At 47.0% G+C, this 26914-nt stretch overlaps 1 protein-coding gene across 7 annotated transcripts in view; it reads left to right on the top strand.

Annotated features, from left to right (window-relative positions):
- The window catches only part of RUSC2 (RUN and SH3 domain containing 2), a 63827-nt gene that overhangs the window by 10632 nt on the left and 26281 nt on the right, over positions 1-26914 (top strand). For 4 of the 7 annotated variants that reach the window (XM_074811574.1, XM_074811578.1, XM_074811579.1 and 1 more), the window contains one exon: positions 14776-14874. The exons of 1 other annotated variant lie outside the window; for it this stretch is intronic. The gene's annotated coding sequence lies outside the window, so the exon portion shown is untranslated. Of the gene's footprint in view, positions 1-12802; positions 13038-14318; positions 14875-26914 lie in introns of those variants that run through there. 2 more of the 7 variants (XM_074811576.1, XM_074811575.1) reach the window with 2 other exon arrangements.

The raw sequence follows: 26914 nt of genomic DNA, 5'->3' as shown, positions 1-26914 counted from the left end.
TCAAGCCGTTGCTGCTGCACCCGGCTTCCAGCTGCAGTGAGCTGAACCCATGATCTGGGGAGATTGTATCTGGCAAGGTAGGAGCTGATGCCTTCTGTTTGTTCTGCTAAAAGTAATGTGGTCAGTCCTGCCCCTGCCTGGAGAGCATGCTTCAATTAGTAGCATGTATGTGGTTTTATTTTGCATTGTTCTGTAGCTCTGATGAACAGTCAGTATGCTGCTCAGGCTGTAGCCTCTATTACATGGGAAGAAAATGCATATATCCATTTTCTTTTTACCTGCACACTGGAAAATCAAACTCTGGCTCCCTTTCTACTCCAGGTTGGAGTGCTGGTGTTCCAGAGCCTGTCTTCTCTGTTCTCATGCAGCATCCTGTGCATGTTCTGCAGGTCATGTCACCTGCTTCTGCAGCAGACATGAAAGTAGAGAGCAGTCTGAATGTGGCTTAAGAGAAAGGAGGAGGGAGAAGAAACTCATTGAAGACAAAAATCAAGAAAGTTCAACAGGCACGGAAATGGCTTTAGAGAAGTTATTGTTACTCTAGAACATTAGACAGAAGGAGGGCCTCCTTTCCCTGGATAGTCTCAAAAGGTTTTGGTTGTTTTTTTTTTCCCTTCAGCTCCATAGGGCAAGCTGTTTTGGTATAGGAAGGCCTGAGGCTGCTGTTGTCCATGGATGAAGGAGAATCAGTCATGTTAGTCTGGTGCCTTCTTTCCAGTGAACTTCACTGGCATTTAATGCTTCACCTTCCCCCACCACTGCACATCATTACTGGGGCTGTATAGGGAAAAGAGGTGATGACCTAGAAACCCCTGCTGGATTTCCCTGCAGTAGCCAAGGACAGATAAAATAGGAGTGTGGCAGCATTTTCTTCTGACCTAGCTGGTATTTAGGCACAGCTGTTCCCTTTTTAGTTCACAGCAGCTGGGATGTGCCCGCCCCTGATACACACAGCCATCCATCTTCCCTAAGCTTACTGTACCTGGGCTTCCCTCCCATGTGGATGAGAGTCTTGTAAACAGGACAGACAAGGATATCAGGCCTTCTGCAGGTGAAGGTTTACTTCTGAGGACTAGCCCAAACAACAAACCATGTTTTAGGGCTCCCCTATATACCTAGTTGCTAAGCTGTGAGGAGGGAAGGGGGTCCTCTAGCTTTCCCTCCTTAGCATACCCTGCTGTGCTGCCAGTGGGTGTATAAATAGTGCCCACAGTATACTATTTTGGTGACAAGCTCTTCCCAGGATTCATCCAAAGAGTTATGTGAGCAAGTGTTAAAAATAACACCAAGCCCTGCCCAAATGCTGGTGTTATTTCAGCCAAAGTTTTGGGAATCTTCCATAGAGAGCAGCCTTGGGACACTTGGAAGGGTGCAACAGGAGGGGATCCGGCAGGGCTCCCCATGTTTTCTTCGCCTTGCTGCCCTGCTTACCACAGAGGACATCAACCCTCACATTCAGCAGATGTGCTGGTCACCAAGAGAATGTGAGACTTTCACTTCTAATTAGGTTATTTGCTACTGAGCTTTCCCTGTGTGTTCTGAGCATTATTGTTAGATCTAATGAGAGGTACAGCAAATTCCAGGAGGGGCTAACCTGAGCTTTAATCTAGCCTGCTGACAGGTCCGTGCTGGTGGCCAAAGCTAGTTGCTTCACTAAAAAGTCTTGGGCTGTAGCAATGGCCTATGTAGGGATTCAGGCCCCGTGTTCGGTTTATCCTGAGGACTGGTAGCTGGAGATCAGTTTAATTGCGAAAGGCATATTAAATCTGTATGTTGAATTAACAGCTGTAGCTCTGGACATTGTTGCTATCCATATAAACGCAAAAGCTATTCCAAAATTCTGCCCTTTTCATGGTGTGGTCAGTGCCTATAACTGAAAACCGGACCAAACTGCAGAGATTTCTGGGGAGCCATGCTCCCTGGGCTATGCACGGCCAGTGCAGGATGCACTGTCCCACTGAGGAGCTGGAAGCTGCAGTTTGTTTACCTCAGGATGGGTTTTTGCCTGTTGTTGATGAAGTCCTATGCTAGGTATGCAGTTCAGCTGCTCTCATGCTGCTGCAGCACCAGCCCCTGCTGTGTGCTGGAAAACAGGAGACCCCAGTGGAAAGCAGCAGACCTCGCCGAGTCCTTGTGTTCAGTGTGTGGAGCCTAGAGCTCACAGAAGTGCTTCTTGGAGGGCTCATGCTCAAAGGAGCCCCATCTGAAGACAGAAGTGCTCCCTCTTGCAGATAGATGATGTGGTTCCACTCTTGCCTGGTCTAATATGAGATCCAGGAGTTATCCCGGTGGGAGGGAAGCGCCCATTGCTGTTACATGGAGCCTTGCACACAGAAGAAGAGGAAGAGAGCCAAGATGTCTCTTGACTGCAAACCTGGGGGCAGTGCTTAGGCTTACCTATTTGCTCTGAGTTGAAAGCAGTAGTGTTGTGGACAGAGGAGACCACACTTCTCTTTCAGATGCTGAGGTTCAGGACGACAGCATTAATCCCCCTTGGCCTCCACATTTTCATCGCCAGATACATCTGTGCTAGTTTCTGGCTTTGCAGAGGAAGGGCCAGATGCTTCTGCAACCTCTGAGTACTTTACTTTCACAAGGGCTAGATTTATTTTAAGCTGATACAGAAAGTTGCTCTGAAAGCAGCAGGCGTGCAAAAATTGCTAAAAAGGTCACAAGCACTCTTTGGCCCTCCATGCTTCACCTCCTCTGATAGGGGATTACTAATTCTGGCAGATGTTCCCAGGGATGGAGAGCAGGTCCTGTTAGAACATCATGACCAAGTGTTTTCTCCAGCTGTCCTGGTTTTGGCTGGGATAGTTATTTTTTTTTCCCCCCTTCTTAGTAGCTAGAATAGTGCTCTGTTTTGGTTTCAGTGTAGAATTTGAGAAGAATGTTGATAATGTACTGATGGGTTTAGTTGTTGCTCAGAAATCCAGGACTTTTCAACTTCTCACGTCCTGCAAGTGCACAGGTACACAAGAAGCTGGGGGACAGCACAGCCAAAACAACGGACCCAAATTGGCCAGTGGAATATTCCATATCATCTAACATCATGTTCAGTATATAGATAAGGGTTGGTTGGGAAGCTCCACTCAGGTGTTCAGGACGGTGGTTTCAGGATTCTCTCCTCTCTGGGATCACAAGCCAGGAATGGGCTGGGCATCGGTCAGCGGGTGGTGAGCAATCACATTGTGCATCACCCATTTGTATTTTTATTATTACTGTTATTATTATCATTATTATGATGATTTTTTTTTTTCCAATTAAATTGCTTTTATCTCAACCTCCGAGTCTCCTTACCCTTACCCCTCCAACTCTCTCTGTGGTGGGGGAGTGTGAGCAAGCGGCTGCGTGGTGCTTGGCTGCCGGCCAGGTTTAAAACACAACAGGCTGTTGCTCTGAGAATGAGTGAGAGCAGAGCAGCCACTCTGGCTTGGACTGTTGTATCTCACGTGCTCAGTCCTTGCTAGCTCTCCCCCATCTCACCGTTTAGGTGGTCTTCTCTTTTCCTTGCTGTGTGTTGAGAGGCACACACTGCTTTTCTGTACAGGATGGAGTGCTTTCTTAAGTGTGTATTGAAAGCACAGACTTCAGAATTGACGAGGGATGGAAATATGTCACGGACATGAAAAGCATGTTTCTGTTTTTCCAGGAACTTGCTCTGGGCAATCAGTCCTTCATCAGGGGCTTCCTGCTCTTCTGTTCCTCTGCTCCTTCCTGCTCCTCTCCCATGTCCAGCCAACAAAGGAGCTCTCTGAGTCATCATCTTTCTTCTTATTATTAGGCCTGAGCTAAGGCTCTGTGAATCATTGTACACTGCAGAGCTCCTGAGGGCTCTTTCAGGGCTCTTTCCACCCTGCCATGCTCTTGTTCCCCTGACTGGAATGTGTCTGGTGTGCATGGGGACACATGACCTTGTTTGTCGACTTCAAGCACCTCTTGCTGAACACTTTTCAATAGTCTTCTGTGTGGTGCCTGAGCCCCACACCACAGTTTCCAGCAGTTCCTGAAGTGCTCAGATGTCTCCATGGGGAACCCCATAGAGCAGTGTGACCCAGCTCTTTCATCTGCTTCACAGGAGGTTGAGCCCTATTTCAGCCTGTCCAACACAACCTAAGCTTGGCGTGTTTGTCACACATCTCCTGTGACCTGCTTTGCCTTCGTGGCCTGCCGCATCACTGGTGCCTGGGCTTTGCCTCTGCTAACTTTTATTTGCTATTTTAAAGAACATGGCAGGATTTCCTCCCAAGCACGGATCCCCTTTATCCCTATAGCATTTCCTTTGATGTGGGTCTTTCTCCAACCTGAGCAAAATTGTTGTAGGCAGCTGATGGGCACATACTTCCCGGTTCTGGCTCTGTGTGCCTGCCTGCCTATGGGATGGCTGCTTGTTGGTTGAGCATGTCTTTTGGAGGAGGCAGACCTTGTACAACTAGCCACAGGGCAGCCAGGTGCTGCAGATAGACTCTTTGTGCTAATTAAGCATACACCAATAAATGCGTACAGCCAAAAGGTTGTTTAATCATGGGCTGACCGGACATAGAGACCTTGGGTACAGCTGGCTGATGGTCCAGGACAGTCTGCTCTATTAGATGGGAAGAGGTTAATAATAACCAGAGAGGAACTTAGAGGGGTTCTCAGCTGTAGTCAAGGATCATCTTCAACAAGACTGAATTCATGAGAAAAAGTCTCTTCACTGTGGTGGATGAAAGGAAGATGAGTTCATTGCCTGAAAGCTGGTGCTAAGCATATTCCATTTAGGAAGAAAAACAAACCCCGGAGTATGTTTTTAACAGCCGGGTGGATTAGCTACTGGATCACCTGGCATGGAATGCTTTTCCACTCAGGCTGTACCTGTAGGTTTGCCTGTGTCTTTCCAGGAGCGTGTTTCTGTTTCTCCAGGTATTCTGTCTCACTGAATAAACTGCTCTCAGTTTTTAATCCTGCATTAGAGGCTTCCTGCTCCTCTGAGTCAAACAGAAATCATAGAAGAATAAAACCTCCAGAAGCCATATAATTACATCTCCTTGACACAGGCATAGTGGACTTGGGCTATGTCATTCCTTGTGTTTCTTCATTTTATCTCTCTAGAAGTTCCCAGTGATTAGGACATTATCTGCTGCATCCTGCATCTTAGCAGTACAGTCCCTTCCCTCTGTTGGTATCTCCTGATGCCATGGCACACTGGGTTGGCCAAGACTATAGGCATTTCTTTGGTGGCAAAGCTAGTAAAATCAGTTGTTTCCAATTTCTGACACTAAGGGCCTGTGAGAATTAACAAAAATGCATGCCTTTCAATAATTAGTTAAGCAAAGAGCTTCTGAGACAAGAGCATGCAAAATATTAAGAAACCCAGTCTTACCTCCTGACTGCTGTGCTTTTTTAGTGGAATAATGAATGGCTAGTTTTGTCTTTTACACCTGATGTCTAACCTAAACTTCCCTGGCTGCCCCTCAGGGACCCTATTCCTGCTGTTGAGGATATGGAGAACAGCTTATTCATTTGCTCTTGGCAGCAGCCTTTTACACATTTCAGAACTGCTTTCATGTACCCCCTAGTTTTCTACAGAGAACTAACACAGTTGCTTTGCAATTTACTCCTTTGTGTTTTTCCTTGTTCCCTTTGAACTCTCACCAGTTTGTCCATATAGGACATGCCCATGAGGCATGTGCCAGTGTTCGGCAGAGAGGAGGGGTTACTCCACATCTTGTGTATGACGTGCCTATTCGTACAGCCCTACATACTGTTTGTTTGCTTCAAAGCAAAATGCCACTATTACTCAAGTTCAGCCTGTGATCTACGGTAACCGCAGATCCCTTCTGAATGAGCAGGTCATGCATGATGATTATGGGTGGGGATGTGCAATCTGTGCTGTGTGAGGTGTCATGGTAATGATTATAATTTATGTCAATTTGCTGTTTATGTGTAGACCTTATACCTTCAGCTAACAGTATTGGTACTGTAGACGGTAGAGATGAAGAGTAAAAAACAACTGCTCCATCTGAGAGCCAGAAGGTTAAATGCGCAGAGTTACAAGCCTGCATTACAGTGGCTTTTTAGGAGACGTTTTCAGTGGTCCTGTTTCCTCGCCCCTTTGCAGCTTTTCTAGTTGCCTGCTGGGATGTGGGCGCTCTGGAGCACAGACTGTCTCCTGGGTGGCACTGGAGTCCTATGCTGCCAGTCTTGTGCTGTAGCATTGCTGCTAGTGGGTGGGTTTTGAGTGTACCTTCAACAGTCTCTTTTAATCACAGAGGGCTTTGCAGAAGAGCAAGCTGTCTAGACATTGTTTATTTGCTACTAAAACATAACTAGCTGGGACAGGTAACACTGCAGAGCAGCAATGCATGCCCAGTTTGGGTGGTAAATGGAGAAATTTAGGAAAAAAATCAGCATAAGCACCTATAGTTAGTATCACCTGTCTCTAATAAATCAGCTGGTGGTTATGTGCTCTCTGGGCTTTGTTGGAAAGGTGGGAGTGTTTGAGAGCAGGGAGGTCTGCTGGGGACTCACTTCATGGTGAGTTGACAGCTCTCACGGCTTGACTTTTGTCATTGCTCTAAGCAGTGATGTCAGGGAAGTGCTTTGGCATGCGCAGAGAGAGGTGAGTGTGGGTTTTCTGTGTGAAATCCAGAGCAGTTTTCATACTTGCTGTTGCCTTGGAAGACTAGAATATTTATGACTTAGTACTGAAGCAGGAGGGCAGGAGTCTTTTTCCATTCTTGGATGTGGCCTCTCATGTGTCCAACAGTGATATTTCTGCTCTGCTTGCCTCTTTCCTGCTGCATCCTTTCCATTGTGGTCCCTGTGAGCTGAGGCTTGTTTGCAGTGCAGTCACTCTAGCTTTGAGTCAGTCAGGTGATGCCCCTGGAGTGGGAAAGGAATGTCACTTTGGTGTACGTCATTCTTGAGCAGTGCGTGCTGTGTACAATCTGTACTTGTACTTGTACTTCATATGTAGACAGTGAACCATTTCAGGGCTGTGGATTCAGTTCAGCCCTGCAGCTTTTCAGCTGCTTAGTTGGAAATACGTAGTTTTTATTTGTGGTCAGAATACAAACCGGTGAATACAGCAGAACTGTGGCTGCCAAATTCACCAGCTCCAGTATAGCATGTAATGTGGTGGTGGGGAACTATTAAGTTGTGGTGAAACTAATGGTTTAGGTAAATAGTGCTGTAGGGGCAGCATTGATCCCATTTTGAAAACTAATTTTAATAGAAGCAAAGCCAATAACACCTTAATATCCACTGTAACCATGGGCTGCTCAGAGCAATTGATTGCCAGATTAGATGGCATATCTTTTTTGTAATAAAACGTTTTCTGCTCCTTTTGCCAAGGCTTTGATGGGTGAGAGAGTTTATATTCCCAGTCAGTGTATCATCAATATTTGAGTAAGTGCTTGAAGAAACAGGGTTGCTCTTAGATCTGGCCTCCTGCTTCAGACACTCTGAAATCTCAGGCTGGATCATTTACGCCCAGGCTTTGCTTTAGTTCAAAGTTTCCTGTACAGCTTTATGAGCTTGGTTTGTCAGATTGAAGCTGAGAATTCAGGCATGATTCAGGAGCTGCTCTGTTGTTTCTGTCCTGATTTCCTTCTGCCTAAAAGCGTTCAGCTCTTTCTTTGTGCTCTTGCGTGGGCAGTACTATGTATTAGGGCTAAAAGATGGGTACTGGGGTTGCAGGATCAGTTCTCCCTTTCCCACAGCCTTCCAAGTGGTTCACATCTCCTCGTTGCCCGAGTCTTCTGCATGTAAAATATTGATGGCAGCACTTTCCTAGAAAAACGGTATGAACATACTGGAATTCTGGGCTGGAACGGACTGGAGACAGACAGCAGGCTGTGTGCTGGGTTTGGTTTTTCTGTAGACGTCTCAGTATTGTAGATGTATGTGGACCTGAGCCCAGCCCCGTGGGGAGACTTGCCAGCACTAGCCCTGTCTGATAGTTGTGACTTTTTATGGAGCTTGTGAAAGCCTCTGTTTGTGGGCAGTGAGGCATCAGCCGCTAGCAATAGAAAGGGTTTGACCTTAATACAGGCAGGCTGAAATCACTCTCGTGATTGGAAACCACTTTGCCTGGTATGATTTTTTCAAAAGTGGTTGCAGGTGGTCAGCTAGGGAAGAGGGGGAGCAGGACAAGCAGATATCATACCCTAATATTTTTTTCTGGGGAATATGCCAAGTCTATTATATTTTATCTGTTTACTAAGCTGAAATGGATCTTTCAAGTGCTTGCCCTGCCTCCCTTTGAACCCATGTGGGCTTCTTCCATACGTAATACCCTTTGAGAACTAAGACGACTGGAGCAAGATAACAGGAGTGTTGAAAGAGGAACTACTGGTCTGAAGGGAAGTTGTTCGTAGAGAGTAGCCTTAAAATGGAAGCTATTCAATATGTCAACTCATGCTCTGAGCATTAAAAAGTAAGATTTTACTAGTGATATTTCCTAAAGACACAAAGCTAGGAAGCACCATTAGAGGCAGTTCAGGGTTATTCAGCAGGAAGATCTTGGATGTCCTTGAGAAATAATACAAATGGGAATTGGATAGTTCAAAATTGCATGGCTGTGTGCATGAGAAAAGGACAAAAAGTTCAGCTCCAGCTGGAAGCTCATTAGGGAAAGTGAGAGAGACAGCAGAAAACCCAGGGTCTGTCAGTAACGTGCAGAATAACTGTGAGCACCTAATATGATGCAGCTATGAAAAAGATAAATTGTCATCCAGTGTTACACATTGGACAAAATATTTGTAGCAGAGACCGGAAAATTTTAGTGTATTGAGGCATGGTGAAACTTTGCTTGGAAGACTGTGTACGTTTCCAGTCACACTCTGAAGGTGGTATGCAAACTGGGTCAGGTCCAGAGAAGGGATACTGGTATGATCAAAGAAATGAAGGGCCTACCTAATGTAAAGTGATTAAAGAACTCAGCTGATATAATTTTAAACGCAGACTGGATAAATGCTGATGTTAAAGCTCATTTTTGGAACATGAGTGAATAGAGGTGAGCTGTGCATGGATAAAGATAAGCTGGAAATTTGGAGAACATTCTTAAACATCAGAGGAATTAATTTGGGGAATTAATTCTGTTAGCAAACGATTAGCAAACAACAAGAAATGTCCACATTTTTGGAAAAAAAGGAACAACTTTCTCATCTCAAGCCATTTTCCTATGTGGAGTCATGAGTCCTGCCTTGGGTTGCTAGCCCTGAAGAAATCAGTACTGCTGCTCTGGGCAGTGGGCAGGGCTCTCTGGGACAGGATCATCATGGGGAGGCTGGTGAATCCTGCTGTTGTGAATGTGTCTGTGACTGGCATAACCCCAGAGTCCTGTACCTCTGTCCTCAGATCCTCTCAGAAAGCAGATTCAGTGGAGGGGATGGGTTAGTGACCCCCCTGGGGAAATGTGAGGACTGAGGGCAGGTATTGCCACTAAGCTAACATGTGCTTTTCTCAATCTTCTTTGATTCTGACCCCTCATTCAAAAAACACCCATATTTGTTGCCAACGAATAGAAAAGTTGTCAAGCGCATGTTGGTAGCGATTAGCCTGTATTGATTCGTCGTGTGTTTGAGAGAGGGATGTTGTTTGACCTTGAAAAGCGGGGTTGGCAGGGGTGGGAAATGATTTTGTTTTTTCTTTCAGAGGATTTTTATAGAGTTTTCAGCAGCTTCTGCTTTCCTCATGGCCCCTATGTTCTGGTCCCCCTTGCTCCACTTGAGCAAGACCATGCACTTAGTCCAGCTCTGACTGACATCCCGCTCTGGCATTCCTGAAACAGCCTCAGCTGGGGTGGATGGGGTTGCCATGTCTTGAGGATTCAGATTTCTGCCATGAACAATCAGTGAGTGAGGTGGAAAGGCGCTGAGTGGCTCCCATCTTGCTCCTGAGTGGTCCAGCACGTGGGAAAGAGTGCTGATGTCCACCCCTCCTGTGGCCATGCTACAGATGGGGTCATGATGAGCCAGAAGCTGTTGCCGAGGCATGTTTGTGCTGTTTCACCCGCAGATAGCACAGCACAGTCTGCTGTGGTGATGAGCTTGCTCATACCACTTTCTGTTTCCTTGAGAGGCATGGACACAATCAACGTAACAAGGGCTAGATCAAAAGACTCATACTTTAGGAGCAGGCTGGGTTATAGCTGTGAGATTCAGTGGAGAGGTGGCAGCCCTGGGGCTGTCAGGCTGTTGCGAGGGTGGGCACTTGTGCATCACGCTTAACAGGGAGGGGTGATTAAAGACCTGTTCCTGCCCACTGCTTGGTGTCAGAGCTGACAGCCCAGGCAGCATGCTGGGATCTGGGGCTGAGCTGTTTCCAGTTCATGGATCACTGGAGCAGATGTGCAGCAATTAGGTGAGAGGCTCGAGCTGCTGGTGGATGATTTTGCTGTACATGTGCAGCAAAAGTGGAAAGGTTTGTTCCTTCTTGTATGTGGGGGTGTGCTGACCTCAGCAGCCAATTCCTGCATAGTATGTGGAGGAAGGAGCCCGAGGCCAAGACAGAAATGTGTTGGGCTTTTTTCCACCTAGACGATCTATTTGTGTCCTGGCTGTTGTCAGCAAGCTCTCCAGGTATACACACGGCTTGTCTCCAGTGTGAGTGCAGCACATGGGGCTCCCCCGAAGTGGTGAGCTCTGCTGCAGACCGGCACTGGGAATGGGATGCGCCTCCTTACTGGAATTCACTGGTGGGAGAACACAGTGTGCATTGAGTTCTCACACCCGTGGAGCAAGGAGGAAGGAAGCGAGATGGCAAAAACCCTGCCTGACACCCAGGATTCCTGTGAATAAGGAGACTGATGTTGCTTGATAAGCAATTTTCATAGAATCATAGAATGGTTTGGGTTGGAAGGGACCTTAAAGATCATCTAGTCCCAACCCCCTAGCCATGGGCAGGGACACCTTCCACTAGACCAGGTTGCTCAAAGCCCCGTCCAACCTGGCCTTGAACACTGCCAGGGAGGGGGCAGCCACAGATTCTCTGGGCAACCTGTGCCAGTGTCTCACCACCCTCACAGTAAAGGATTTCTTCCTTAGATCTAAACTGAATTTACCCTCTTTCAGTTTAAAACCATTACCCCTCATCCTATCCCTATACCCCCTGATAAAGAGTCCCTCCCCATCTTTCCTGTAGCCCCCTTTAAGTACTGAAAGGCCACTGTAACGTCTCCCCAGAGCCTTCTCTTCTCCAGGCTGAACACCCCCAACTCTCTCAGCCTGTCCTCACAGGGGAGGTGCTCCAGCCCCCTGATGATCTTCTTGGCCCGCCTCTGGACCCACTCGAGCAGGTCTTTCTTACACTGGGGGCCCCAGAGCTGGACACAGCACTGCAGGTGGGGTCGCACAAGAGTGGAGCAGAGGGGCAGAATCCCCTCCCTTGACCTGGTGGCCACACTTCTCTTGGTGCAGCCCAGGATACGGTTGGCTTTATGTGTGAGTGCACATAGCTGGTTCACAGTCAGTTTTCCATCCACCAATACTCCCAAGTCCTTTTCTGCAGGGCTGCTCTCAATTTCTTCATCCCTCAGCCTGTATTTGTGCTTGGGATTGCCCCAACCCATGTGCAGGACCTTCTACTTGGCCTTGTTGAACTTTATGAGGTTTGCACGGTCCCACCTCTCCAGCCTGTCCAAGTCCCTCTGGATGGCACATCCCTTCCCTCCAGCGTGTCGACTGCACCACACAGCTTGGTGTCACCAGCAAGCTTGCTGAGGGTGCACTCGATCCCACTGTCCATGTTGCTTGGCCACATCTCCTGCCAAGCTGCACCCCACAGTGCTGTGGTGTGTGGGAAGCACCTATCCCTACCACTTCAGGCCACGCAGGACAGGGACCCCTGTTACTCTAGGGGCAGCCATGTTCTGGCACCTTCATTTCCCTCACCTTGCTTCTCTAAGGAGCGCAGACACCAGCCTGCAGTATCCCTGCTCCCCTCCTTGCATGAGGTTGTGGAGTCAGCCATGCTCCCCTTCTCGCACTGACTCATCTCTGTGATCAAAGAGAAGTCACCTCCTAGAAGACAGTCCCCAAGATGGAGCTTTATTCTTCCTCATTAGCGCCTGTAATCTCTTACTACCTACAAAGCTTTGGGACAGCCCATCAGTTTTTACTGCTGTTGCGGTAAGATCCTGGGAGGGGGATGCAACAAAGGGGTGCTTGCTGCAGAGGTGCAAGGCCACGTGAGCTTGGGGTGGGGGGAACGTGCTGAACGTGTTTTGGGGAGAAGGATACAAATGTTCATGATGGGAATAGATATGTAAATAGGAGTGTTTCTGAGGGAGCCCCTGCCTGCTCCATTGCTCTGTCTGATTTTTAACAAAACAGCCCTCTGACTCCATCTGCTCTGGTGTGCATGTCTGCAACACAAGGCAGGCATTGCTGTCAGTGAATTGGTTAATGCCAGTGTCCTGTGGCAGGGACAGGGATGCAGGCAAGCACTCAGCCTGCCAGCATTTATACCTCCTGGCGTCAGCATTGGCAATGCTTGTGGAGGACTGGGGAGGGCACCGAAATAGTTTCCATTCTCCTCTCTGCTGTGGGAACGAGTCTCCTGGGTAACAAACGCTCCTTGTTCTGCACAGAGCTCCGCAGCTGAGACTCTCTGTCTCCTTCCTCGCTGCTGCTCCCTGACTGTCCCAGCTGAAGGGGCCGGAGACGTCTGCTTCAGCCTGCCTTAATTAACGCTGACAATACAATGGGACTGGCCGTATGGGGGTCCAGGGGCTGCACACTAATGGGAGTACAGTAAATAGTCTCATTTACTGCAGCTCGGGTGGAGCAGAGCCTGGCAGGACTAGCTTTCTGCTTGCTGTAATGGCCAGGCATGGAGATACATCCCTCGCTCCTGCGTCCTCCCTGGGGCTTGTCCCTGCTGCCTGAGCGGGACCGGGTGGTGGTGTGGGTCCCGAGCATCCACAGAAAGGCAAGCAGTGCCCTGGGGAGCGTGAAGTACCGCAGATGGGGCAGATGCATCGGCCTCTCAGGAAGGACCTGCAGAGCCTGAGCTTTGGGATGGGCTGAGGGATCATTCCCAGTGTTTTGGAGGTGAGTAGCAGAGCCCGCGCAGCCCACAGCCATCCCAAGGCCCTTTCTCTTTTCTCACTGGAAGGGTCTCTCTGCACCGGGGAAAGTCCTGGACTCCTGCCTCTGGAGCCCTTGGCGGGAACCACCCACCAGCCATTGGTTTTTCAGTCAGAAATCTGATTTGAATGTTACCTGAAGAGAGATTTTAAAGGTTTCTAGTGGTCTGGGATCTGAAGACAATTGGCAGCTGCTTCCAGTAATGAATCTAACATTTTTCTAGCATAGCTTTTTGTATTGGCCTGTCCAGAGGCAGAAGCTTCTGCAAAGCATTGTATTGTCTGAACTGTTGTATTTGTTTTATTTGGTTGCTGCTTTGGGTGCATCATGGCATAAAGCAGAAAGTACTCAGGCATGTGATGGTTCTTCATTTCTTTGAACTGTGTGGCTGTGTGACATTTTTACTCTGACTTACACACTCCCCATGGAGCCTCAGTTTAGGAAATGGGGTTTGGTTCGGGCTTGTAGGGATTGCTTTTTCCATTGTGGACACTCCATTTTCTGAGCTCTGCTTAACTCAGAGTGGGGCTAGATGGCAAAGTGCAATAAGGTGGGTGGTCCCTCCAGGATGGTTGTCTCAGGGCAGCTGCTCCAGTGCTAGAAACATCTCCCCTGGCACAACCTGGAGCACAGCTGAGTTTATGGGGTGTGTGGTCATGTCCAGACTGTGGTAGGAAAACTAAAGTATCCGCAGGTGTCCCTTGATGAAGCTACCTGTGCCATGTCAGGAACTGCACTGACTTGCCTATGGAGCAGGTTGCAGCTGCCTCTGGTGAAAGGGGGTGATGGAGAAATCCTTTCACATGGCCCCAAGAGCCTGGGTTTTTGTAGGTGGTGACCCCTTGTTTCAGGAAGGAAGATCTGCCATGGATTGCTTTGTAGAGATACCGAGATTTAGCCCAGATTACAGGCATCGCTTTAATAACAAGCTGTAGTTAGTAGTTGCTGGGATCTTGATCAGGGACTTCAGCCATCCTGTTCCTGCCAGGTGTGTTTGGCACAGGGGGAAGTGCTGGTGGTTGCATCTCACTCTGGGGGTGGCCGCATTTCAGGGATGCTGTGTAGATACTGTTGGTGAAGCTCTTCAGGACAAGGCGCTACAGAAATGTAAAAGAAGCTTCAAGAAGCTTCTTTTAGTCTTCCTGATCGCTCAGTAATAAGTCCTCCCATCCTCCTCCTCCTCCTCGGCGCTGCTTTGCAGACTAGCATTTTATCTCTAAGGGCTCTGGCTGCCATTATCAACGGTAGGAACATAGCACTCCAGTTCGTTTTGCTCTCCTTTCAAAGACAGGAGAAGAGATCAGGCAGCTTGCAGTCATGCGGCATTTGAAACCCAAGCCCATCACAGAATAAGATGCTGCAGCTCTATTTTATGCCATAAGCTTTAGTCTTTATTTCTCCTTATGCTACCTCCCTGATTCCCAGTTCCTGTAGGAATCAATCCTCCATCTTCCAGCTCGACTTATCTCCCCTCCTCTCCTCCACTCCCTCCCTTTCCCTGCCTTGTCTGAGGTCCCACAGGGACTGATTGCAAGCTGAAGCGGCGGTGCTGTGGGCAGGCTTGCTCCTTCACACGCAGCAACGTCACAGCAGCAGCAGGAGCATTGGAGATGTGATTGCGCAGACCCTCTGCATTGCCAGGGATGCAGCTGTGAAAAAAAAAAAAAAAAAAAAAAAAAAATTGACTCTGTGTTTCCCACAGCATCCTGGTGAGAGAACACAGAGCCCACTGGAATCCAGCTGCTCAGCAGTGCCGGAGCAGAGTGCGTTCAGTGAGAGGGAACGGAGGATCTGTGGAAAGGTGAGATGGAGAGATGATCGGGGTGGGCGTTAGTCATGCTGACGGTTTTCAGGCTGCTTGGTGGTTTTCAGGCTGCTCATTGTTTTACAAAGTGGCTGGTTTCTTTTTGTAGAGATTGCCAGTTACCCGATGAAGCTTGAAATATTTTAGGCTTGCTTTGCCTCTTCAGAGGCTGCGTTGCTTTGGAGCTGCTGTCATTATAATGGATGTAAGCGAGTGAGGAGGCTGATGTTGCTGCGCAGAATGCATATTTGTCTATTGTAGCTGTGAAATAGTGGTTGTCATGTCCGGGGCTGGTTGTGCAGAAGCGAGCCGTGCTTTGCCCCAACAATGCTGTCGCACAGCTCTCCATTGTGCCTGCCGTGACAGCCGAGCCCACACGGATTGTTTTGGTCCCGCCAGCTACCATGCACTCTGTGTATCCCTGGTGATGATGCTGCTGTGCAGCTCAAAAGCTGTTTTGACAGACAGCGCTTCCATGAAAAGCCAGAAACAAAGGATGCAGACAGAGGAAAGGCTGCTGTCAGTGTGGCTTTTGCCTCTCCTTTTTGTTTGTTTTTTTTTTTTTTTCCTAAATACTGGTAAATCAATTGCTCAAAAGGCATTAGGGTAAATATTGTGGCAGGTAAAACCCCGCTCTTCTGCTAAGAGATACATGGATTCTGTGCAGGCTGGAGTCCTTTGTGTTGCCCAGGGTGTGTCTGTGCTGGCTGTGTAAATGGATGCCTGCCTCTTTTCACATACTGGATGAGAAGGGTTGTCTAGGAATGAAGGAATGACTACTTTCAATTACTGAAATGAGGGGTCCAACCTGGATACCAGTTACTAGAGCTTAATTATATGGTCTTCTTATAGCCAAATCCCTCTTTTCCCTCCCCGCCTTCCTTCTTTTTCCCTCCCCCACCCTCTGCACAAATCCTTCCATCAAATTGCCTCTGCAAACGCAAAGGGAGAAGGGCTTGAGCAAAGAGAAGGGTATATGTGGGATAAGGGTATAGATGCTGGAGAGGCGTTGTTCAGGATGACAGTGATAACAATAAGAAAAGAATGAGAGTTCAGTATGTGTGTACAGTATTGTGGCTGTAGGGGAATGTACACATGGGAATGTGTTAACAAAAGGGGATAAGCAAAAAGCACATGCAGTCTTTTGGGATTAGGGAAGATGCTGAGCGTGTGGGTTGCAGGTGTTTTGGGGGAATGTGGTGTTAATGGCGGTTACATTAGCATTTGCTGTTGAGGAACAGATCGTACAGGGTCTGGATTGATGGGTGTCGTAAAGGTGTATGGAGTATGGGGGAAGTAGACATCTGCTTTTTTACCTCCAGACACCTACAGCCTCGTATACAGGTGTTGCTAAGAGCGAACTTAGCAGGCCTAACCTATTGACAAAAGCTTTCTGCAGTTTTTTAGTCACCCAAGAATAATTAAGACATAGTATCTTCAGGCTTGTCAGGAGCAACAGAATGGTAGGGAAAATGTAGATAAAATGCTAAATGTCTGGCAGAGCTATAGAGAAACCATGGAGCAGAAGAGGCAGGTGTGAGGGGCATTGCAGAGCTGGAGGAACAGGGAATTGTGGGTCAGAGACAGAGCGCAGAGGAGGAAATTCAGGATTGTCATTGTCGAGGAATGTAAATGTGTTGTTTGTGCTGTCATTCTCCAGCCTCTCACTGTGTTCCCTGAGATGGTCAGTGCTGTGTGCGGCCCCAAGGGGTTTGTGGAGGTGGGATTGATCCTCAGCACAGCCTTTTCTGCAGCAGTTTTCTGAAGGAACCATTTTGCTGCTGCAGGTTCTCAGCTGGTTGCTCCCTCTCCATCCCTGTGGAGTGGCAAGGCTCTCCGGCCTTTACACCTGGTGAAGAAGGTAAACCCAGAGTTTTGGTGCAGGGTGCCATGTGAGAAGGAGAGGTCTTCCAGCAAAACCATGCAGCAGAGTGCATTCTGCTTGCAGCTCTGTGGTGATGTCCTGGAAGCACCATAGGGCTTCCTGAACTGCAGCTCCTTCTCATCCCTATTTCACCCTGGGATCTTAGAACCCTCTCTATGTCTCCAGGTCTCTGTCCCATTCAGCGAGATGGGAGCAGGGAGCGAGGTATGCTCCTGTAGGTGTGTACCAGACTGTGTTTGTGGTGCTGCTGCAGAACAGGCTCCTGCAGGAGCTCAGTGGTTACAACAGCACCTGTGTAATTGTAGGTGCATTGTGTGCCAGAGGACAGGACATGCAGCAGGACATATCTATGCAGTATATACATATTTGTGTCAGGGTGTGGAGGAAAAATTGTGTACAGTTTGTGTGTACAATGCTTGTCTAAAGGAGTAAAACAAAGGTGATGCAGCCTCCTGCGCTGTGTGGGATGGGAACGCTCCCCAACACATACAGGCTGCGCCTGGCTAGTAGGTGCCACTCTTACAAGAGCGTTTGTTAAGCAGTGAGACTGCACAGATAATCTTTGCCTTGAGATGCTTAGAAGATGGGCAAGAGCTTCTGGTGACTGGAGCTGACCAAAAGGATTCACAGGAAGGAGATATAATTGCTGCTGTGTGTCTTCCTCGCTGCATCGATGCAGAATGCTGAATATAAAGTGCAGCTGGATCTCGAGATACAAGAGACCCGGACCTGCATTGCAGAAAGTGCAGGTGGCCTGGGAGAGTATGCTGTGGACTCGGGAATGGCCTGCCCACAGCTCCATTACCACCTCTCAGGTGTCTGGGATAGCAAACAGATTAATTCTCTGTCCCAGTGATCTTCATTTTCTTCCAATCTGATGCTCCTGGTGAGTCAAGATCTCACTCTGGTATTACTCCTGATAGCCAGACAGTAGCCCACCTTTTGCAACCCTGCATTGTGCTTTGCCCCATTTTTCATTTATTTCCCAGTCTTTACTATTCTTTTCCAATGTTTTCTGAAAGCCTTTTATACTACTAAGAGCAGGTTGATAAATCTAACATGAGTCACTTTCCTTCTTCTTTCAGAACAGGTACAGACTTCACCTTTATTATTCACCAGCCACACAGCTTCCCCTCCTTCCTCTCTTTCCTCACAGGTATTTTTGTCAAAAGCCAGATTGCCAGCTGTGATCACACAACTATTATTTCATTGTTCTGGGATCAAGAATATCTTGTCTGTCTGACTTAAGTGCATTTATCCTCTGGAATTTGTTTCTACTTCAAAAGCTCATTTCCTTTTCTGCACCCTCTTTCCTCTGTATTATCTAACCTGTCGTTGCTGCAGCTTCAATATTATTCTTCTTGCCAAAACAGCACCAAAGATGCTGTTTTACTTACCTCTGATATCCTTCTTGCTGTGGTTATTCATTCAGGTTGTTCAGGAGCCCTGCTCTTCTGATTTCCTTACCTTGCTTGGTGATTCCAGATTTTTTTTTTACTTATGATGTACATTCAAAGTGTTTTCTGCAGTACTTCTCCAAGCTCTTTGTTCTTGTTGCCTTTATAACTGTTTACCCTCAGACACCAGAGATCTGCTCTTTAAAAATTAAAAAGGTTTCATTACAGAGTTGTTTGCTTTTTACCCTTCTGTTTAATATAAACTGGGTCAGCTTGAGATATTCAGTCCAAAGCCACCTCTATATTGTAGATGCTGGGTGATAGCTCGTCTCAGTAGGCATGGTTCTGGTGGTTAAACCCAGGAAAAGCAAACTGAAAGTGAGAGATGCAGAGATCTGTGCAGGTGGTTGAGTGGCAGAGGTTTGGAGGTGGAGGTGCCTCCCTGTAGCTGTGGAATCGAAGGACAGTACTGAGCGATAAGATTTTGTCCCCACGTTTGTGGAAGCCATTGAAATCCAACTGGTGGTGGGAAAACTCGCTTGTCTTCTACCTGTGTTGCTTCATGGGGCAAGTTCTGATGTTGATAAAGTGCTGCTGGCAGTCCAGTCTGTAAGTCCAAAAGAGCCAGAAATTCACCCCATTCCAGAGCTATGCAAAAGGCTACAGGATAAGGCTTGAAGGAGCTGAGGGATCTTGGCTGGCGGGGGGTGAAATCCATAGCAATGATCAATGACAGCTGTGTTGGTAACTAGCCTTAGCAGGGATTTGTCATGTTATCTGCTGAGCAGGTTCTCTGCGTGCCTAGCACTCATCTGGAAGTTGGTTACTCTCCAAAGAGAAAGAAACAGGCTGTCAAAATGGCTCTGGTCCCTGATGCTGCTCCAGTTTTCTCTCTTCATGAAAATTATTTTAATGTTAATTTTCTGAAAGAAGTGGGTCAAAGCAGAGACATACCTGTTAAGATGAGCGCAAGAGCAGGCTTGTCCACAAACTCTTCCACTCCCCACAGCAGTTGTGTTGCAGCCTCAGCATCACGTAGACAATGTTTTTTTTCTGTTGATCAGATGCATGCAAGTATTTCATACTGGGCAAGGCTGCTGGTGGTTATATCAGCAGATACGGAAAAAAAACCTTGCCAAACCATGCAGCTGTCAACTGTTGTAAATGGGAGGGAGACAGAAGGCAGAGCTGTAATGTACGTGAGTGGCCATAATGTAGGTGATGGCAACTTCTGGCTCAGGCTCAACATCTGAGTTTGAACTCTTGGGATAGAGACCATGTGCAGTGCTGAGGGTGTGGGGCCGGCAGTACCTTTGAGTGATAAATAATAAATATTTGAGTGATGGCAGCAATGCTTTGTACTGACACTTGGCAACTGATGGGAAACGGGCACTACCACCAAACTATCTCTCTCTGCTCCAGCAGAAGATGCTCTCTGGAAGTAGAGAGCGAGTGTTACTGCCCTGTTGTGCTTTTTGGGCAAGTGACACAGATATCTGAGAGTGATGAGAGCTAGCAGTTCCTTCTGGCAAGAGGAGATTTCCTCCTCTGGGAGTTACAGGGAAAAAAAAATGAAAACATGTAGGGAAGACCTTGGCAAATATACAGCAGATTTTCACCTGATACTTCACTCAGACCCACTGTTACCTCAGACTAAATCATGCTGTGTTCTTGGAGAAGGGTGAGACACATGGACAAAGGGTAGGTACTGGACTGGGAGAGTCTGCCTTCCCCTTGGTTCCCAGATGTGCAAAAGACTCACCTGAGCATCTATGGTTCTGACAAACCTCAGGAGCTCTGCTGCATACCAGTGCCAGAAAAAAACCTGCATACCATTGCAGGAAAATTGAGTTTTTCACGAGAACTCAAGTTGTGATGTGAGGTTGTAGCCGATCAGTTGCTTAACTATGATGCAGGGAACCCTGGGGAAAATCTGTGCTCCTGAGTGTTGGCTAACACAGACTCAGTTCAGCAACAATTAGATAATCTTTCTCAGATCCTTCTGACCCTCAGGTCACCTTCAGGTGTTACTCAGAGACTCCCTACTCCCTACACAGTTAGTCTGATCTCATCAGTTTAACTCCAGAACTGCACCTTATTCTTTGTAAACTGGCACCAGCTGCCATCGCTTCTGGAAAAGTGTGACCTAAATGCTTCCAGTGGGCAGGCTCTTCTCCGTTCTGCTCTGCCTGCATTGGTGCAGGACCAACTGCATGCTTACTTAGCCTCCTTTGGCCTAGTAGATACAATTCACCTGAATTATTTCACAGACCACCTTCTTTTGGTCTCTCACTGGGTTTCCTGTGGTGAAGAGCAGGGACATGTGCCTCATGCTGCATTGTCATGTGTCTTCTGTGTAAGCTGAGATAGTATAGCTGTCCTCACAGATGTCCTTCTCAGCAGGGAGAATGACCTGTCTGGACCATTGTGCTAGTACAGTTTTCTGTTCTTAGTAGTGAGGCTAGTTTCAGTGTCAGTTTACATGGAATTTTTCCCTGTAGTCCCACCCTCAGACCTTTTCCAGTAACTCGGGTGGCAGAATCATAAGCCCACATATGAGAAGATCCAGTGGGAGGTATAAATAATTCATATTTCTGGTCCCAAGATATTGTTGGCCCACACAGCGTATCTTCCTTGGCTTTGTCTGATTCATTCTAATGATCGATACCTGTAGTGACACACCTGCTCTGGGGTTTGGCTTACTCCAGTTGACCTGTCCTTCACCACTTGTTAGTATGTGAGTTGTTGTAGTGACTTCTAAGGGATTTCTTGCCTGAATGTGGCTTATCGTGAGCAGTTATTGTAGCTTGACCCTTCAGAAGAACAGCAAGAGGATTTCAGCATGCATCTGCACTTAGCCATTTTCTGCTGGCAAGCTGTTCTCTCTTGTCCACAGTCAGCGGCATCTAACTTAACCTACTGCTGAGATTATGCTCCAGCTGCAGGTCATAGTGTTTGAAATGGCTGTTGAGGAGAGCATCTTCCTTATCCAGATGTCTCCTCCTGCCTTCAGCTCCTTGTCATATGCCTCATTTTCATTTCTGCAGGCACTTGTTATTTATAATTACTGTATTTATAAAGCACTCTGAAAGGTGGTGACTACTTATTACAGTAAGCCTGACAGCCCATGTGCTTCCCTTCCCTGTTTCCTCTTAGACTGGCTGTTTTGGGGGGAAGACTGGGTCAGAGAACAGGTGGGGCTGCATGGAGCACAAGGGGACCTCAGGCATCCCTAGAGGTCTCTAGAACCTAATTCAATAGGGATAGCCAGTTCATGGCACAATAACAGAGGAGGAGAGGAGGAACTGCCAGAAACAGGTATGTCCCAGCACAGACGAGCAATGGCATGAGGGTGGTTAATGCACAAAGGTGGCAATGCTCTAGTCACATGTCATTCAGTTTATGTTTGGCCATATCTTGTTGAGACACTGATCGTAGTTGTTGATCCATTGTGGATTCTGTTATCTGTGCTTCTGTTAGTGACTTTGTGCAAGCTTCAGAGACCCCAAAGAATGTCTCCACCTCTCTAACCCTGACTTGTCCCAGCCTTTGCGCTGCTGACATGATTTGGTACTGCAGGGTGGAGAAACACCCCTAACTGAAACAATTCATTTGTATTTGTCCTGGAGGCACTGAGGGGTGATTCCCTTCTGTACCACAGCATGTTCGACAGCCAGTATTTTGGTCTACTGCCTTGTTGTCTGCTTTACCCTTGGCACGAGTTAAGGATGAAAACAAAAACCACAATAACCTCTTGGCCTGCCCATCAAAACAAAAGTGGAATCTTCTTTCATGGAGGCAAGCCAGCAGACCTCACTGATTTAATGAGGCAAATTCAACAGGGAAAATATCCTTCAGCCCAGCCCTTAGTCAGACGTTGAGGACTGTCTTATCTCTCGGGGGACCACAAAGAGAATTTACATGGGGACATGGCAAGCCTCTCCCAGAAGCCTGTGCCAAGAATTTGTGCAACTTGAGGAAGCAAACCCCCCAAAAATCACATGCCACAGACAGGAAAAAGAAACTACTTTCCTCAGAGAACAGATGTGTAAGAAAAATCCCCTGGTTTCTTCTAGGCTAGTCTTGATGTAAACCTTAATTTTTTTGAGCTTGATGCTAAGTTATGTAAATATGTGTAACAGAAAACAGTCAGAAAATCACACTTGGTCAGGTTCCAAATCATTAAATTGATTAAGTTGATTCCAACTCATTAAACTGATGTCATTAAACTGCAAAAAGTACCTGGATGTCACCCTGGTCATAAGGGACTTGACTTGGTGAGTATCTACGTATGAAGGTTAAGGTACATTAGAAATGGAATGGAAAATTATGGTACAGAGTCTTCTAATGTTAGTAACCGAAAGCAGGGGACATCCCACTGTTGATTGGGAAACTGCGTGCAATTAGTCACCCCAGCTCAGAAGCGTGACTGCAGAGTTGGAGGGAATTGAGAGACTGCCTGGGAAACTGCACAAAGTCCTGGAAAACTCTCATAAGTAGAGACTGAAGAAATGGGAATTATTTGTGTTAAATGGGAAACTGTAGGGTTTGTGATACGAAATAATGAATTGTCTAGAGAAAGACGGTAGCAACTTATGAGATGCTTGTAACATGGAAGTATTCCAGGAAATTAAGGAGGATTATTTGAAACTGATGATAGGAATAATTTTCACGTACTGTGATTAATTAGTCCATGAATTTGCTGTCAAACTTCAAAGCCCAGCAGTATTCCCAAATGGCTTGGTATTTGTGTGAATAAGACAGTGTATTTATAATACGTGTTCAGAAGTTGTAGAGTTTTGAAACCTCCTGATCGAGTTGAGGCCCATCTCAGTGCAAGGGCTTAGGAGACGCAAATTCTTCTCACCACTTGTTGCAGGTACTTGTTCTTTTCTCTGAGATATTTGATACAGAAAGGACACAACGGCTTCAAGAAAGGAGGTATCCAAATGCGAGGTGTCCTAGCTGGGAAGATCTGGGAGCCCACAGTCTTAAGGTGTCTCCTCAGGCCTCTTGAACACCCTTGAAGTAATTAAAAGCCGAGTGGTCATCCCTCCAGTAGACTTGGTGTGTCCCCTGGGACTCTGGCCTGCTCTTCCAGTACAGAGCCAAGGATCATCCCCATTTGCCCTCCTTTTTTCTCCTAGTGAATAGGTGTATGCACCCTCTGCAGCCCAACAAGACTTTCCTCATCAGAAGACCTTGGTTAATCCAGGGTTATCAGATTTAGTTAGTTAGACCCTTAATGCTCTGTTGAGCCCAGTCATTCAAAGCCTAATTAGCACATGAGCTGTCTTGTGAAGCAATATCCTAAAATAAACTGTCCCGAATAGAGCTTTACAAGCAAAGTTTGGTTTGGGTTTCCAGCCCCTGCAAGGGATAAGTTTCTTCTCTCAGAATAAAAGTATGTGTAATCATTAGGAGTGCCTGGTCTGCTTCATAAGTATTTTATTAAGGTTCTGGCTTGCCTTTTGTTAGTTCTGCTGCATGGAAAATGTTACATAAATTGATGCTGTGGTTTCATCCAGATCCTCTTGAGTTCTGCCTTGCTGCCGGCCATGCGAACATACAAACACACCCACACATCAGGAGGATGCTTGGAGAGAGGTTGATCACTGGACCAAGGATCTGGGAATACTCTTGTGTGTGAGCAGAATGAAAAGATTGGGACTGCTCAGAGGGGTGGCAAATGTAGTAGAAAATATACTGCTCTGCCTGTCCTAGCCCAAGGACAAGCAATGAAGTTAAATGCCTGTATGTTCAAAAGGACTGACAGATAGCTACTACTGTGGTGTGGAATTTGGTGTGGAACTCACTGGTTCAGGAAGTTACAAGCCCTAACAATTGCAAGAATTCAGGAAAAAAGATGGAATGCTATAAGGGATTCAAGAATATATAGCACTATGATTGTACAGGCTCCTAACTTCCTATGAGTGGGTGATGAAACCCACTTCCAGACATAAACTGTTCCCATATGAAGGAGGCAGTCTGTGACTGGGGGGAAGAATGGAGCAGCTGGTCCCTCAGTTGCCTACTTTGGGGTTATTATGCCTCTTGCAGAGCATGTGAAACTCTGCTGGCAGAGGTAGAGGACAGGGCTTTAGCCATCTGATTCAGTCCACAGATGTCTGTGTTCCTGTGCTGAAATTAAAACTTCCCTGCAGCAGTTGATCCATGAAGACTAAGTATGTTCATCTGTCCATTACATCTTTCTCCTCCCTCTATTTCTGAGCTAGTGGCAAAAGTCCTTGATTTTTGTCTTTCTTGAGAATAACATTCTTGATAGACTTGTTTTGGCCAGGGAGGTCATGTCAAGACCTACTGTGAAGTGCAGAGAGTGTCTTCTAATCTCGCACAGTCTTGCTGTGGTTCAAGGATTTGTTCCCACTTCAGAAGCTTCTTGTCCCATCGTCTTGGGATTCATTCTGCTTTTTTTTTTTTTTCACCCATCCTGAATTCTGCTGAAATGAGATTCAGACAGCATTTGGACTTGATTACAGAGGACCTGTCTGTTCAGGGGCCTGGCCAAAAAAAGGGTCAAGAAATACACAGTTTTAAGAGTAATCAGGCAAATTCCCTTTCCAAACCTGTGTGTTTCAGGGTCTTTTCCTCCAGCTGCCTTCAAGGGATTGCAAAATCCAGCCTGTGGTCTAAAAGCATCTGGCTGTCAGCAGCAAAAGTATAGGTGGTCCTAATGTCCTTCAGAGGGCAGGATAAATTTGATTCATTACTGTCATTAGATGCTGCCTTTATTGGGCTGATACTCAGTCTTTTGCTTTGTAGCATGCTATCATCCCCAAATCAGGGTGCTGCCAGCCTCTGGACCATTGAATTGCATACTCCTGCTCTGGAGAGACAGAAAATTTCTTCCCATGGATCCAGTTACTGCTTCTGGTCTTGGCAGAACTACCTAGAGCTAGAAGGAGTTAAAGTTTCCTGCAGTTTTAGCAGGAGTCAGCTGTTGGATGTAGCTGCTGTTTGCAAAACGGTTTAGATGTGCACTGTGAAGAGGAACATCTAATAAAACCAGGCTGCTGCTGGGATGCTTTCTCTTTGTGCTTGAATTTGGAGTTCCTGATACGGTTGCACACTGTGTATTAAATTTCATGTAGGATTGCATCATTTAAAAATAATACAGCTCTGCAGATGCAGGCGTTCTGGCTGTCTGGCAGAACTGATGCCCATCACTGCTAGGTAATGCCATACCTGCTTTGCTTCTCCTGTTCACTGGGACATGGCTACCTAGTCCTGTTAGCAAACCATTGTATCACCACTGTGTTCAAGTCTGAAAATAATCCTGCTGGGGCTTTTTGACATCCCTAGCTGCTTTATTTATGGTGGCTTGTGAGGTAATGCTTCAAATATTTCAAGAACTTGGCCCTGCTGTGGTTTTACTGCACTCTCCTGTAGCCACCTTTGCTGCCTGTTCTGCTTTTGCTATGTTGCTACATGGGGTTGTACATCTGTAATCTGCCATCCCAGAAATGTGTTTTTCACTTGATAGTGGGTGATTCCTACATACATGGAGCTCTGGGCTGAATAGACAGTAAACATGATTTTACAGCCTCTTTAACTGTGTTATCTTAAGACTCGAGTTCCTTATTTGTCAGACTTTCTCCACCGATCACTGATGCTTTTGCCTTGCAGGGAAGGTTCAGGATTTTTTTGCAGCTGTAGTTCCTGCAAGGTGTGGTCTGGACAGAAATGCAATGCCAGTTTTAATCTGGATGGAGAGGAAGCAATAGTGAAGATCTGCAGCCTTGGAGTGGCTGGAGCCTGTATGGGTGTGCTGACCTGTACAGCAGTGAGATCTTACTGTGAAGACAGACCTTTGTCCCTTTCAGGGCTTAGCTCATCTGTTTTCCCCAAGTCATGAAGATGATAGAGATCTAAAACTGCTTGAGATGGAGCTGTCCTCGTGTGCTTTTTCTTTGCGGAGATGAAACTTCCTTCTGAAATTATCCTCCCATAAGCCTTGTATAAGCAGAGCGTCTCCTTGGCATGGTCTGGGCAACACCAAGTTGTCTGAAGCCAGGTTCCAGTAGATGTTAGGGAGGAAAGTCCTGAGGGCCCAGTGGAGGTGATTCGTGACCTCTCATGGAGAGGTCTTTCCAAAGAATAGTAATTCTAGGGATGCTTCAGATCCCCAGCAACCCTTGAAATCTCCAGTGCTGTTGAGAATATCTCCATCCATACAAAGCATCTGTGCCCTCGCCATCTCTTGCTATCATCTTGGGAGCCTTCACCCCTGCAGTGCACACCTGAGAAAGGATTCACCATTGCATGTAGCTATATAACAGACTTTGTGAGCAGTTTTGCCATTTTTTATGCCTGCAGGTACAGGTCAGAGAGCCATCTTTGACTCATGAGGCTGTGCTGAGTTTGATGCCTGACTCCCTCAGCAGGACACTTTATTCCTTCCTCTCCTGTGGCTGTTGTGGTGGAGAGTTTTGAGCTCACAGCTCCCAGGCATAGAAGTTGGTGGGAAAACCTTCAGTCCACACTTCTGCTGGCTTTGACTCTGGTTCACCCACAACTGCTGTCTGTGTTTTTGCCACTATTCAGCAGCAGCCTCTGGTACCCAGGGTCTGTAAAAGGAGCCACTTCCATGAGGCAGCCAGTTGACAGCCCTGCTTTGCAGCTAAGCCCTGGCCAAAGCTGTGCAGTTAAGGAGTTAAGCTTGGCATCTTCAGCTATTGATTTTGCCCAGCAATTTAATTTGCTTATAGGATTTTTTTCTTTCTGTGTGGGTTCT

This window comes from Strix aluco, chromosome Z (genome assembly GCF_031877795.1).
Source record: "Strix aluco isolate bStrAlu1 chromosome Z, bStrAlu1.hap1, whole genome shotgun sequence".
Lineage (NCBI taxonomy): Eukaryota > Metazoa > Chordata > Aves > Strigiformes > Strigidae > Strix > Strix aluco.
This window is presented reverse-complemented; position numbering and strand designations above follow the sequence as displayed.